Source organism: Macrosteles quadrilineatus, unplaced genomic scaffold (genome assembly GCF_028750875.1).
Source record: "Macrosteles quadrilineatus isolate MER2022 unplaced genomic scaffold, UCM_ALF_1.0 Scaffold_2__2_contigs__length_208266976, whole genome shotgun sequence".
NCBI classification, from domain to species: domain Eukaryota; kingdom Metazoa; phylum Arthropoda; class Insecta; order Hemiptera; family Cicadellidae; genus Macrosteles; species Macrosteles quadrilineatus.
In genome coordinates this window covers 21,417,355-21,428,782 of record NW_026542595.1, presented here as the reverse complement: position 1 = coordinate 21,428,782, position 11,428 = coordinate 21,417,355, and positions in this window count along the sequence as shown.

Sequence of the window (11,428 nt, the reverse complement as noted above, 5' to 3'; positions counted from 1 at the left end):
TAATACATGCTTTCGTCGTTCTCAACAATAAAAATATATATTAGATCTCTTACAAAGCGCCACAATTCAATTTAGGGTTATTGGCTATAAAAGGGGATGTCAGCTAAATTGGGTTACATTGAGCTTTCACCCATAGCAACCCCCCCGCCCCCCAACCATGTCAAAACTAGCGCGGCATCATACCACGTTTGTAATTTTTTCTGATAGAACTAAAATAAAAAAAAATTAATTTTTGATTCAAATTTTTACTTTTAATTAATGTGGAGTTGATGAATCCAATATTGTTAAGAAAGTATAAAATACGTATAGGTTTTGTAAAGACAGAGATAAAGAAAATATAGACCAAATAACACGTTATACGTACAAGAATACTACTAGAAGGAATATACTAGAAAGATATGGTTTGTCACAGAGGTGCAAGTACATAACATAGCTCTCTGATTCTGTACCAGTGATTAACTAATCTGTTGAACTTTGCATTAAGGTTCATTTTCCAAGTTATGTCGCAATATACTTTTCCTACAGTCACCTGACAAAGTGGGCTTCCTTGCACAGATATATGAAGTTACGTACCGTGCCGTGTTGCGTCCTGTATAATTGTACCCTAATTATAAAAAATGTATTAATAAATTATAAATTTTTAGCATAAAATATCGTGGTTTGTCTGGTTTTGAGCACCACAAAACCATTTATAGTAAGCCCACCGAATCTGATAATTACAAAGTTAATGCATAATGTTCAGCAGTTACACAATAGAACCAGCCATTGAGTCATGTGACCAAACAATGACGTCACTGATGGCTGGTCACATGCACATACGAAACAATGACTTCACTTACACCTCGTTACAGCCCGTTGTTCCAGCTGATGACGTCGGCTGCTTCCACCCGTTGAATTAAATTAATCTTGTAATTAAAATCCACATAAATATTAAATCTTCAATTGAATTATTATTCTAAACTTATATGCATGGATTGGTTGATTAATTTCGCTACAATAGCCTACTTAAAAATAGGATTGGGTGTTATGTGCCCTTATTTAAGCTATTGTTTTAAATCAAATAAAACATTGAAAGTGGTAATTGGTGGTTAGTTTAACAGCTAATCAATCTGTTAATCTTAATATGTTTGTCAAGTGAAAGCTCTATTACTTTATTTGTTTATTTTCCTTTGTTAGAGAAAGAATTTCAAGTAAGTCGAAATTGGAATTTTAACATTCGATAAAATTCAAATCAAATCAAATCAAAGCTTAATTTTCCAAAAGCAAAGAAAAAGTTTTGTAGTGTATACTCACCTATAAGGTAAGCCAATGGGTCCAAAATCATATACTTAACCATTAAATGAATGACTAAAACAAATTATATAAAATAATAAATAAAGAGATCTATAAGTAAATAATTATATTATATCGGACTGTATTGTATTGTTTGACTCAGAGTCCAGCACATCAACCGAAGATTGTGCATGCCGCACTTGCCAATAACTAGATAAACCTATAGAAGTGTCCTTGAGCAGGGCCAGGATTTTGCCCAATCTTACCATGAGGTTCATAAACTGGCTGTTTTTCAAACAGGACCCTTCTCCTATCCAAGTCTGTCACAATCCAGAATAATGGTTGTCATTGATTATTACCTGAGTGTGAGAGTGTTTCATGAAATGGTCATGTCCAGTGATGAGGGCAAGTACCTGCTTGACCTGCCATCTGGTCTGTGGTAAATAGTTATCCAACAATTTTTTAAACCTATTTACAATACCCCTGTATTTACATTAGCATAACAAAATTGAATAATATCTTAGTATTGTGTGGTTAGTTTGAGCTGCATTAACATGCTGTATTTATATTTTTACTGCACCTATTGTACAAGAAGATTGAGAAGGATGGAGCGTCGGAGGGAAGGAGCGGAAAGTCTGATTGTAGCCGGAACCGGAAACTAGCATCCGCATCAGTCAGCGGCGCATCTCACAACCTTCGGAAACATGTTCTGTTGTATATATTTATTTTATTTATTTATGCACTCGAACAAATTGCATATCGTAAAATATTACCTATGCTGCTTACAGAATTTATTAAAGCTTTTGAATAAGGTATCATTGTTTACAAATTACTTATTTTTCATTTTAGTTCATTTCTCATTTGAGTTCTCAAAATGTATTATATATGTTACAGCATAAACACGATTTTTAATTATTACGTTATATAGGAAAGGGTCTAATAATTCCATTTAAGCTAAGTGGTATCATGTATGAATTCTGAAAAAAAACCTTGCCTAAATAACAAACACTGTACAAAATTAGCTTAAAAATCTATATATTAATTTGAAACTGTTTTTCTTTGTGACAGCTAATTTGAGAGAACGGCTGGGCGTAGAAACTCGGTAGAGGTGTCTAATGAAAGGTCTTGGACTGTAGATGAGCCATCAAAAGAGAAACATGGTAAATTCCCTTGGGGCTCTGCCCCAGTGGCCTTTCAATTCCCATCCCATGTTATTCTTACGGAGGAAAACGGGGTTTTTGTCACAGCTAATTTGAGAGAACGGCTGGGCGTAGAAACTTGGTAGAGGTCTCTAAAGAAAGGTCTTGGTCTGTAGTTGAGCCATCAAAAGAGGAACGAAGTAAATCCCTTGGGGCTCTACCCCAGAAGCCTTTAAAGTTGCCTCTTCAGATTTGTTTACATTACGACCATATGCATAATTCTACACTACTTTTTAATGAAACAGCTGTTAATATTTAAATTGTGATTTATTGAATTTGTCAAAATGAAGTACAGTATTTGCAATGGGTTTTTCTGATTTTAAAATGGATTTCCTTCTGCATCTTGTCATGTTTTGCAAAATAATGTTATATTACCAAATCAGTGGAAAATCCTAATATCACAGTAACTCTTAAAATTATTTATTTTGGAGTTAACTTATATCTATTGTATGGGTTGGTTTCTGCCTTTTTTACCACTTCTTGGAGATTGTACGTAGGTGATATTTGTTGGCATATTGCATCTGTAGACGAAACTTGGGTTGGTGTAATTATTACAATGGAAAAGAGCGAGAAATCCGGGACAATTTGATTTAGGCTAAAAATAAAACTGAATTAACACTGTTCTACATTTCTTGAGCAATCATTGAAATAACCGATTTGCAAACAATGGAAACATAGAAAAAGTCATAGAATACAACCAAGTAGAAGAAATAGAAACAATTTTTTTTTCATTTATAATCGTTATACGTCATAGACAACCTAATGCGGCTATGAGAGGGGAAAATTTGTAGAAAACACTAAAAAACAAGATCATCTTTTTGAAAAAAGATAAGATATTTACAAAAGATTTTGATTATTTCCAACTGTTGTGTACATCGTGAGTATTTCCATAATCTTTGAGTCGCCTGTAATGCTTCGCAATTGCTCGAATTCGAGCAACAGGTACACTAGTGTATTAAATGGAATCCAAAATCCGTTTACAAACCTACATTACGCTTATCTAAGGTTATTCGTTTCAATCTCGTGTGCCTATTACTTCTTTTAAGAGGAATTCTGCCGCGCTTTGTTGTAATGTTTTTTGTTCTTTTTAGCGGTTCTAAGCCACTCAAACAAAGAGATAGTAGAATAACATATACTAATAGTAGTCTAAAAGAACACCTCATTTCCTTACATTAAAGAAAGGTTTTTTATGGAGAAATTTGTGGATACTGCAAAAACATATATTTCTTGTTTCGTAAAATATCTCTTTAAACTTGCCAAAAAAATAAATCGAAGTACATTGTCAATATTGTTATAATAGGATGAAGGACATAAATCTTGCTAAGATGGCTTTTCCCGACACCTGTCGCTTCAGACTATCAATCATCAAAAGGTGAGATTCTCAAGTGATCTTCTTTCAAGGTAGGCTAGAAGACATTTTATAACAACTTATATAGTCAGTGATAACTTACTATAAAAAATAAACCTTATACGGTATTTTTTAACTAATGAATTTTTGATAATAACATAAACATAGTAAAATTTGAAGATAAAGGGTATAAAAGTTAGGCGTATATCTATAAATACTGTAAAGTAAACTGTTATCTTGTATCAACCTATAGCTTTTAACATTGATATTCTAAGTTGTTAACACGTATTTCATGTATATATTACAGGTCTCAACTTTATCAAAACTGTTAGTGAAATAATATCAGTACGAAGAAGATTAAATTAATGGTTCCATTGTGAATTCAATTGAAAGGTATACTTTATGAATCTTGAGATCCAACATATAAATTTTAGGAAAATATTTCACCTGTTATACGGAGTCAGCCTATCAACATGAAAGTGTATAGGGCTAAACCGTTTCAACATTTACCCAGAGTTTATACATGTGAAACATCATCCATTTAATTTGAATTAATGTCTTTCCAATAACTAAGCCGTGCAGTGCTTTAAAACAAAATGTTGAAGCGGTTAGTTATTTTCTCATTATAGTTCAGTATACTGTAGTAGTCACGCACGGTGTTCTTATAATACACATACTTCACGTAGGCAAACACTGTTAAGTTTCCGAACCACTTGCTCACCCCTCAGCTATGGCCCATACTACTTTAGGGTCCAGATAATGGTGGGTCTATTTAACGGCTGAGTGGTCTTATCAAAACATCATATATCTCTTATGTCGCCAAGGGAGCGACCCGAAGATTAGACATTCCGCGATCAACTTAGGGATCATTAAATCCCCACAGTCGTAATAGCAAAAGTTTTACTTAGAAGATCAATCAGTACTTACTGGGAGAGTGAACCGCATGTGTAATCAAATTTTATTAGTAGTAATAAGCTAGGATTGCTATCAAGTTAATTGAAGAAATTATTGTCAATAGTTTACACTAAGCGATGGTGGATCGCTTTCTGGGCCCTATTGCATAAAACTACAATTTTACAATTTTACAAGTTTACAGGCAAATTTCTGAAGAATTCTTCAGAAATTGTAATTACAGGTGTTGCAAGGACTACAAGTTACAGACTTGTAACAACTACTCAAAAACCCAAATTTACAGGCATTTTTTTACAATTTTACAGGTGTGTAAACTTGTATTTGCAATAAAGTTATTACAATTTTACATATACCTGTAAAAATGTAAGAATTTTTTACCTAGCTTCTTTGGCCTGTAAACCTTTGTTGCTATTGTACAAGTTATTCTTTTTTAAGACAAAGATGTGGAATAGTGATGATTCTTTTGATCCACAACGTCGAAGAAGGAACTTCAAACTGGAATTTAAAACTAAACAACTACATGTTGTAGATAACATAGTCAAATAAGGAATATATAATTGATGATCACTAAATTAATTAGTTAACTATTGATTAACATTAATTTAATAGACAATCTACTAACTATAAATGCCCCCACCGCAGCAACCCTGCCAACTTAGCAAATTTCCATTTGTCTGAATTGATTTTTAATTAACCTAAATCTATTTAAATAACATTAGGCTTAACGAGTACGTAGGTTTGCTGCTACAAGGCAACTAATAGTGTATTTTCAGTAAAATAATAATAGCTTAGTATAAAATAAATAAATTTGCAAAGTTTGATCAAAATATATCAATAACCAAGCAAACTACAACATTTTACAATATTCTCCATAAGAATAACATGGGAGTCAGACAAATTTAAAGTTTTTTTTTAACTTTCTCCGTTACCAATAACCGTACAAAAATACTTTGATTTACTAAATTATTTGTTTTTTAAACTCTTTAAAAAGGTCTGAAGAGAAATTGGGAAATTTTGTGTTTTGAGGGTCAAAAATTAGAAAATTATTTTTTACCCCATAAACCCCCCCCCCGCCGTAAAACCCCGTTCCCTTGGCCCGATCATGCTGGTTCACGAACTCGTACGAATAAACGTAGATTACACGTTTGTACCAAATTTCATCAAAATCAAATCATTTTTGCTCGAGTAATCGCGCTAACGGACACACACAAACACACAAATATATATGAATTTGGTCGGATGGTGTTTTTGGCGTCAAATCGAAAAAGTAAATCGTTCCCGGGTCTAGGTCTTACCATAAGACCTACGGTAATAGCTTATTCCCTATATGGGAAATTCGAAGACGTATCAGCTGTTAACATTTTTTGTACTTGTTCTTACAAGTATACAAATTATTCTAGCAACACCTGTAACTGATAAATTGTAATTACAGGGACCTGTAAACTGTAAATATGTAAACTTGTACTTGTAGTTTTATGCAATAGGCCCCTGGAGGCCTGTTTGTATATGATCAATGAAAACATATGTGATAATTTCTAAAATTGTCTTTTGTTTAAGCGCATCTCGTTTTTTATGTCAGTTCAAATTTTGAATAAATAATTAATTGTAATACTTGTATCAAATTATTTAAACGATTAACATTGGAAAATAGGAAAGTATACGATTTATTGACACGTAAAGATTCTTGGGAGAATTCTTTAACGCCATAAGTTTTTGCACTCACCGATAGGGTCTTTATCACCATGCAACATGATTTAAAAACGATTGCTTCAGCCGTCTAGAAGGATTTGATGTATGGTTAAATACACAATAGTCAACGTATAAGAGCCCCTCTACCCCCCTCTATTCAATAATGGTGAGGTATATTCCTATAGAACAAATACAACATCTGATGGTATTAATCAGTTAAAACGCTCGTCATATTAAAAGAATTAGATTGAGACCTTGTGTTTAAATGGCACTTAATTTCTAAACTTTTTCCGATAAGTGCTCGAGGGAGCTGGGGTTATTAAATGTTGATCAGTTAATTATTCCAATACGATTTCTCTTGGGAATTTTTAGTTTGGCATTACTGAGAATACTTTTATTTCTATTAACTGAACAATGGAATTTGTTAATTGAACAGCAAACATATCACCATAATATTTTGCCTCAATACGTGGATGACAAATTCAGTAGTTAATGCAACTATAATAAACAGAAAGAAAGGCTAGTGCAAACTAATACCTGAAGATGGATTTTGTGATTTGTAAAAAGGATTGTTATCCCAATGCATAAATCAGTACCAAATAGCCTACTTCACGGATATAGAAAGTTTTGACCGGCAAAATATTCAAATAAATAGTTATTTTTTATATGAGTATGAACAATATTACCCTAGGCCAATCAAATATTGGGGCTGCAAAGCTTATATTTCCACTAGCAGAGTACCCGTCCTTCGTAGGGGGTTGGCGTATAAGTATAAAATCCTTATTGCAGTTCTATTCGTGCTTTGCGTTTGCAATGGGAGAGGACACGGTTTAAGAGAATTTGGTTCTTTAAATTTTACTGGATGCTATTTTAGCACATCTACCATAGCCATATGTTCTACCACTGCACCTAGCACCTAAACAATAAAAAAGTGAAATTCTTATTTTTCACAGCTTTTTGTTGTTAGTTGGTTGAAATTAGATGACATGAATGCAAACAAAATTGTTAGTGCTGCACCTTGTTGGCAAACCTTATAACTTTTCAATGCTATTTAATATCATAGAACCAACTTGTGTAGTTGAAACAGCTGCTGACAAAGTTATTTTAATCATTTTAGATACGAATACTCATAAGGTTAACATGGGAAATTCCAGAGCCACTGGGGCGGAGCCCGAAGGGATTTTTGAGTTAAGAATGCGTCTATATGTTAATCGGAATGTGAGCTAACATTACGCCGAATTTCAGCCCAATCCGACCAGTATTTTTCGCGTTTCCTTGTCACAAACATCCATCCATACATCCAAACTTTTTCATTTATAATATACGTAGGACTTAACTAACACATTTGTTGAGGTCCAATATTTACTAACACGCATTTATAGATTTAAGTAGTCATACTTGGAAGTGGAAATACTTATCACACCTTAAATAGCTTTACTTTTAAATTTGTTTTATAATAATTTTCTGTTGATTTGTAGCAACATAAACAAATATTTAGTAATGGTAAATGCAAAATCTGTTGGATATTTTAAATTTAAATACTGCAACAACACTTATTATCTTCGCTTTCCTTTATTTATATAAGAAAAGAATTTCCTTAATTGTTCAGTTTAGGCAAAAAGGTAGTAAAAAAGGATAGTTTTTTATGTCTACTTGGGACCGTAGTGCTGATAGACATACTCACTTGGCTACTATGGTACAATTTTTTTTTTGTGTTTTAGTCCACGCTTCATCCTATATTTACACCTTCGCTTTCAAGTGTAACCCACTACTGTCCATATAAGTGTTGCATGCTACAGATGTAAGCCGCCCCTAGGAGTGAAGTAACCTGCCGCTGCATATCGTTACATCTACCCCGCCCAGTAAATATATAGTCATTACTGCCACACTGATAAATAAACAATCTCACTCGTTGACTTGGTGCTTAAACGCTATAATAAAGACTTGCTCATGAAAAGTAACAGTGAAATTCTTAGCTAAGTATTTGGTCAAATGTTGTGCATAATTTTATTCCCCATATATTTGCATAAAACATTACAATAACATTACTTTTGTTTTGTTTCTAAATAAATCATCTTACCTACATATAAAAACTTAATACGAGTAGGTTATTTTCAATAGCTTCACTAAACCATGAACAAAAGCTATATAGTTTTAATCCAAAAAATATTGTCACCATGTGATATTGTAAAGACAATAATTTGCGGCTATTCATTCAGCTGGGTTAAATATTATTGTTAGAAATAGTTTGTATTTGATAATCGTCGTATTCGGGCTATAAAGAAAACACCTTGTTAAGCAGCATTTGTTTAACTATACACATTGGGTATTTATTCATTTTACTTTTGAGAAAACATTCCAGATCTACCTACATCAAAGAATGTCTTAATCTGTTACGTTCTAAACGCGTTAGGCAATTTATGAATTCAAGCATATTGTGCATCTTTTGATGTATATTTCCTAATAACATTTTACAATACATAATCATAATAATTACAAAACACTTTGGTCAATGTGATATTTGCTTTTAACAAAAAATCATTGAAGCTTATAAAAGAGTTATATCGGGTCTTAATTCATAGGAAAAAATAGTTTCTTGTGGAAGGATTGTGACTTATGAAAATCTAGAGAACGCTCTACTCATGAAAATTTCAAATACATTATGTCAAATATAATTACCACAGTAAATACAATTAATTCAAATACATAAAACCAAATACACAATACTAATAAAGACATATCTAATACAACAATAGTCAAATACACAGTACAAATATTGAAAGGCTTTTGACAAACTAATTACAATAAACAGATAATAAAGGTGCAATTTATCGAAACGTTCTCCTTTAGGATCTTTCAAACGTTATAATTATTAATTTGATTAAATTGTTCACCGCAGACCGATAGCATTCATCAGCTGAACATAAAGGGTACTTAGAATAAATAGTAATTAAAACATAGACAGACAATTTATAGACTAAATGCCTGTCATTTAATAGTTACCTTATTTATGAACATCCATTCAATAGAGTGTATGCTATGTATTTAGAATTTGTTAATTTAGTTAATAGGTATTACTGTACATTGAATGCATATTATATTTCAAATTTCCACAGGATAAAATATTTTTGATTAAAATTTAGCCGTGTTCATATTTATATCACATTTAATATAACAATTTTAAGAAATCATTCTGTCTGTGTTATAAATCTTAAAAGGTTAGTTATCTTTGTATGATCAGAGATAAATAGTAGACTTAAAGGTCAATCTAAAATTTAAGGTAAGTTCGAAACACTCTTTAATCAGTAGTAAAATGTATAGTAAAATAAGGTTAATTAATTCTATTGTTTCAGTTAAATGAACTCGTGCTTGTATCACTAAAACAGGGCGTCACTCTCTTTGGGTGTGCCTTATCACTATCAGAGCGTCAGTTCTGCGTCAACAAGAATTGGGTGTTCCAGTTTTAATTAAAAACACAACACTTTGTTTAAAGACGTTCCGTTACGAAAACAAGGGTAAAAATGTATATGGTTCATAAAAAACATTTAAGGCACACTTTAATGCAATTTCTGCACAAAATGTGCACAGAAGGCGCATACACAGAATTACACTTTTTTTAGTTTTCGTTTAACTTTTTGTTTAGTCTGGTAATGAAGACCTTTAAAAAGCTATATTATAAAAAAAATCCATTCATTCTGTAAATTTCTTGATATCATTATAAAAAGAATACGAGTATGTTTAAACGCACTGAATCATTAGATAACTATTAGAAAAATCCTAAAGTAAAGTGATGCTCGCTCTACGTTTAACAACAGTCCTGTCATAAGAGACATACACGCCATCTGGTGATATGACAGCTTGCTTTATACCGTTGAGTATCACATACTGATATTGATGTATTGATGAATTATGCCATAGTTCATTCTAATTTAGCTTATGGAATCCGTATATATGGAGCAACTACATCAAAAAACTTAAAACGGATTTTATCGTAACAGAAAAGGGCAATTAGGGCAATGTTTAATTTGAAAAGGAAAGTTTCGGTAAAACATATTTTTACCGATCTTGGAATACTAAATGTTTATGGACTATATATCTTGAAAACTATTATTTATGCGAAAAATATTACAAAAACTCAGGTATCAAACACAATTAGTCATAATTATAACACTCGTTCTCAATCTCAAATTGATGGACACAATCTAGAATTTTATAAAAAGAAAACGAAATTCACAGGAAATAAATTTATGTCCCATCTTCCAAAAACACTTCTAACTGAAAATGATACAACAAAATTTAAAAATTGTCTGAAACAGTATTTGATTAAAACTGCCCCTTAATTCTTGAAGAGTTTTGGGAGAACAAATAAAATAAATATTATGTCTTATTTTTAGTTCAATGTAAAACATTTTATTTTGTAAGATCTGGCTCTATTCCTGAACAATTGTACTTAAATGAATAAAGGATATTTTGATTTGATTGATTTGATTTCATTTGAACCTGCATCCTTTCACACTGCATACAATAACAAAATAATTACTACTCGTTTATCTCATGTAATGGTAACAAATGTATAGTTTAGAAGTTTTTGTTTGTAGAAATAACAAGAATTTTTAACATTTAATCATAAGATATGAATTGATAAAATAATAGTAATCAATGGAAAACTGGTATTTTTTTATGTTGTAGTGTTAAAAGTTGCATATATATCACATCTGATTACCAAATCTATGTATCGACTATTTTTTGCTGATACTATGGTCTTATTCTAATTTTTATTAAGTAATGATCTATGAATATTCTAATAGAGGTAAACATTAAACAATAACCATGAAACTGCTCAAGGAAAGCACACTTTTATTATACTCAACAGAGTTTAATCATAATGTTAAGGAGATAAGCAATGAAAAAAATCCTTGATCAGTTTAAATATATAATACACACGGCCTCTTTTTGCCTGAATTTGTACATACATGGACAAAAAGGCTTATTTGTGGAACGTATATTT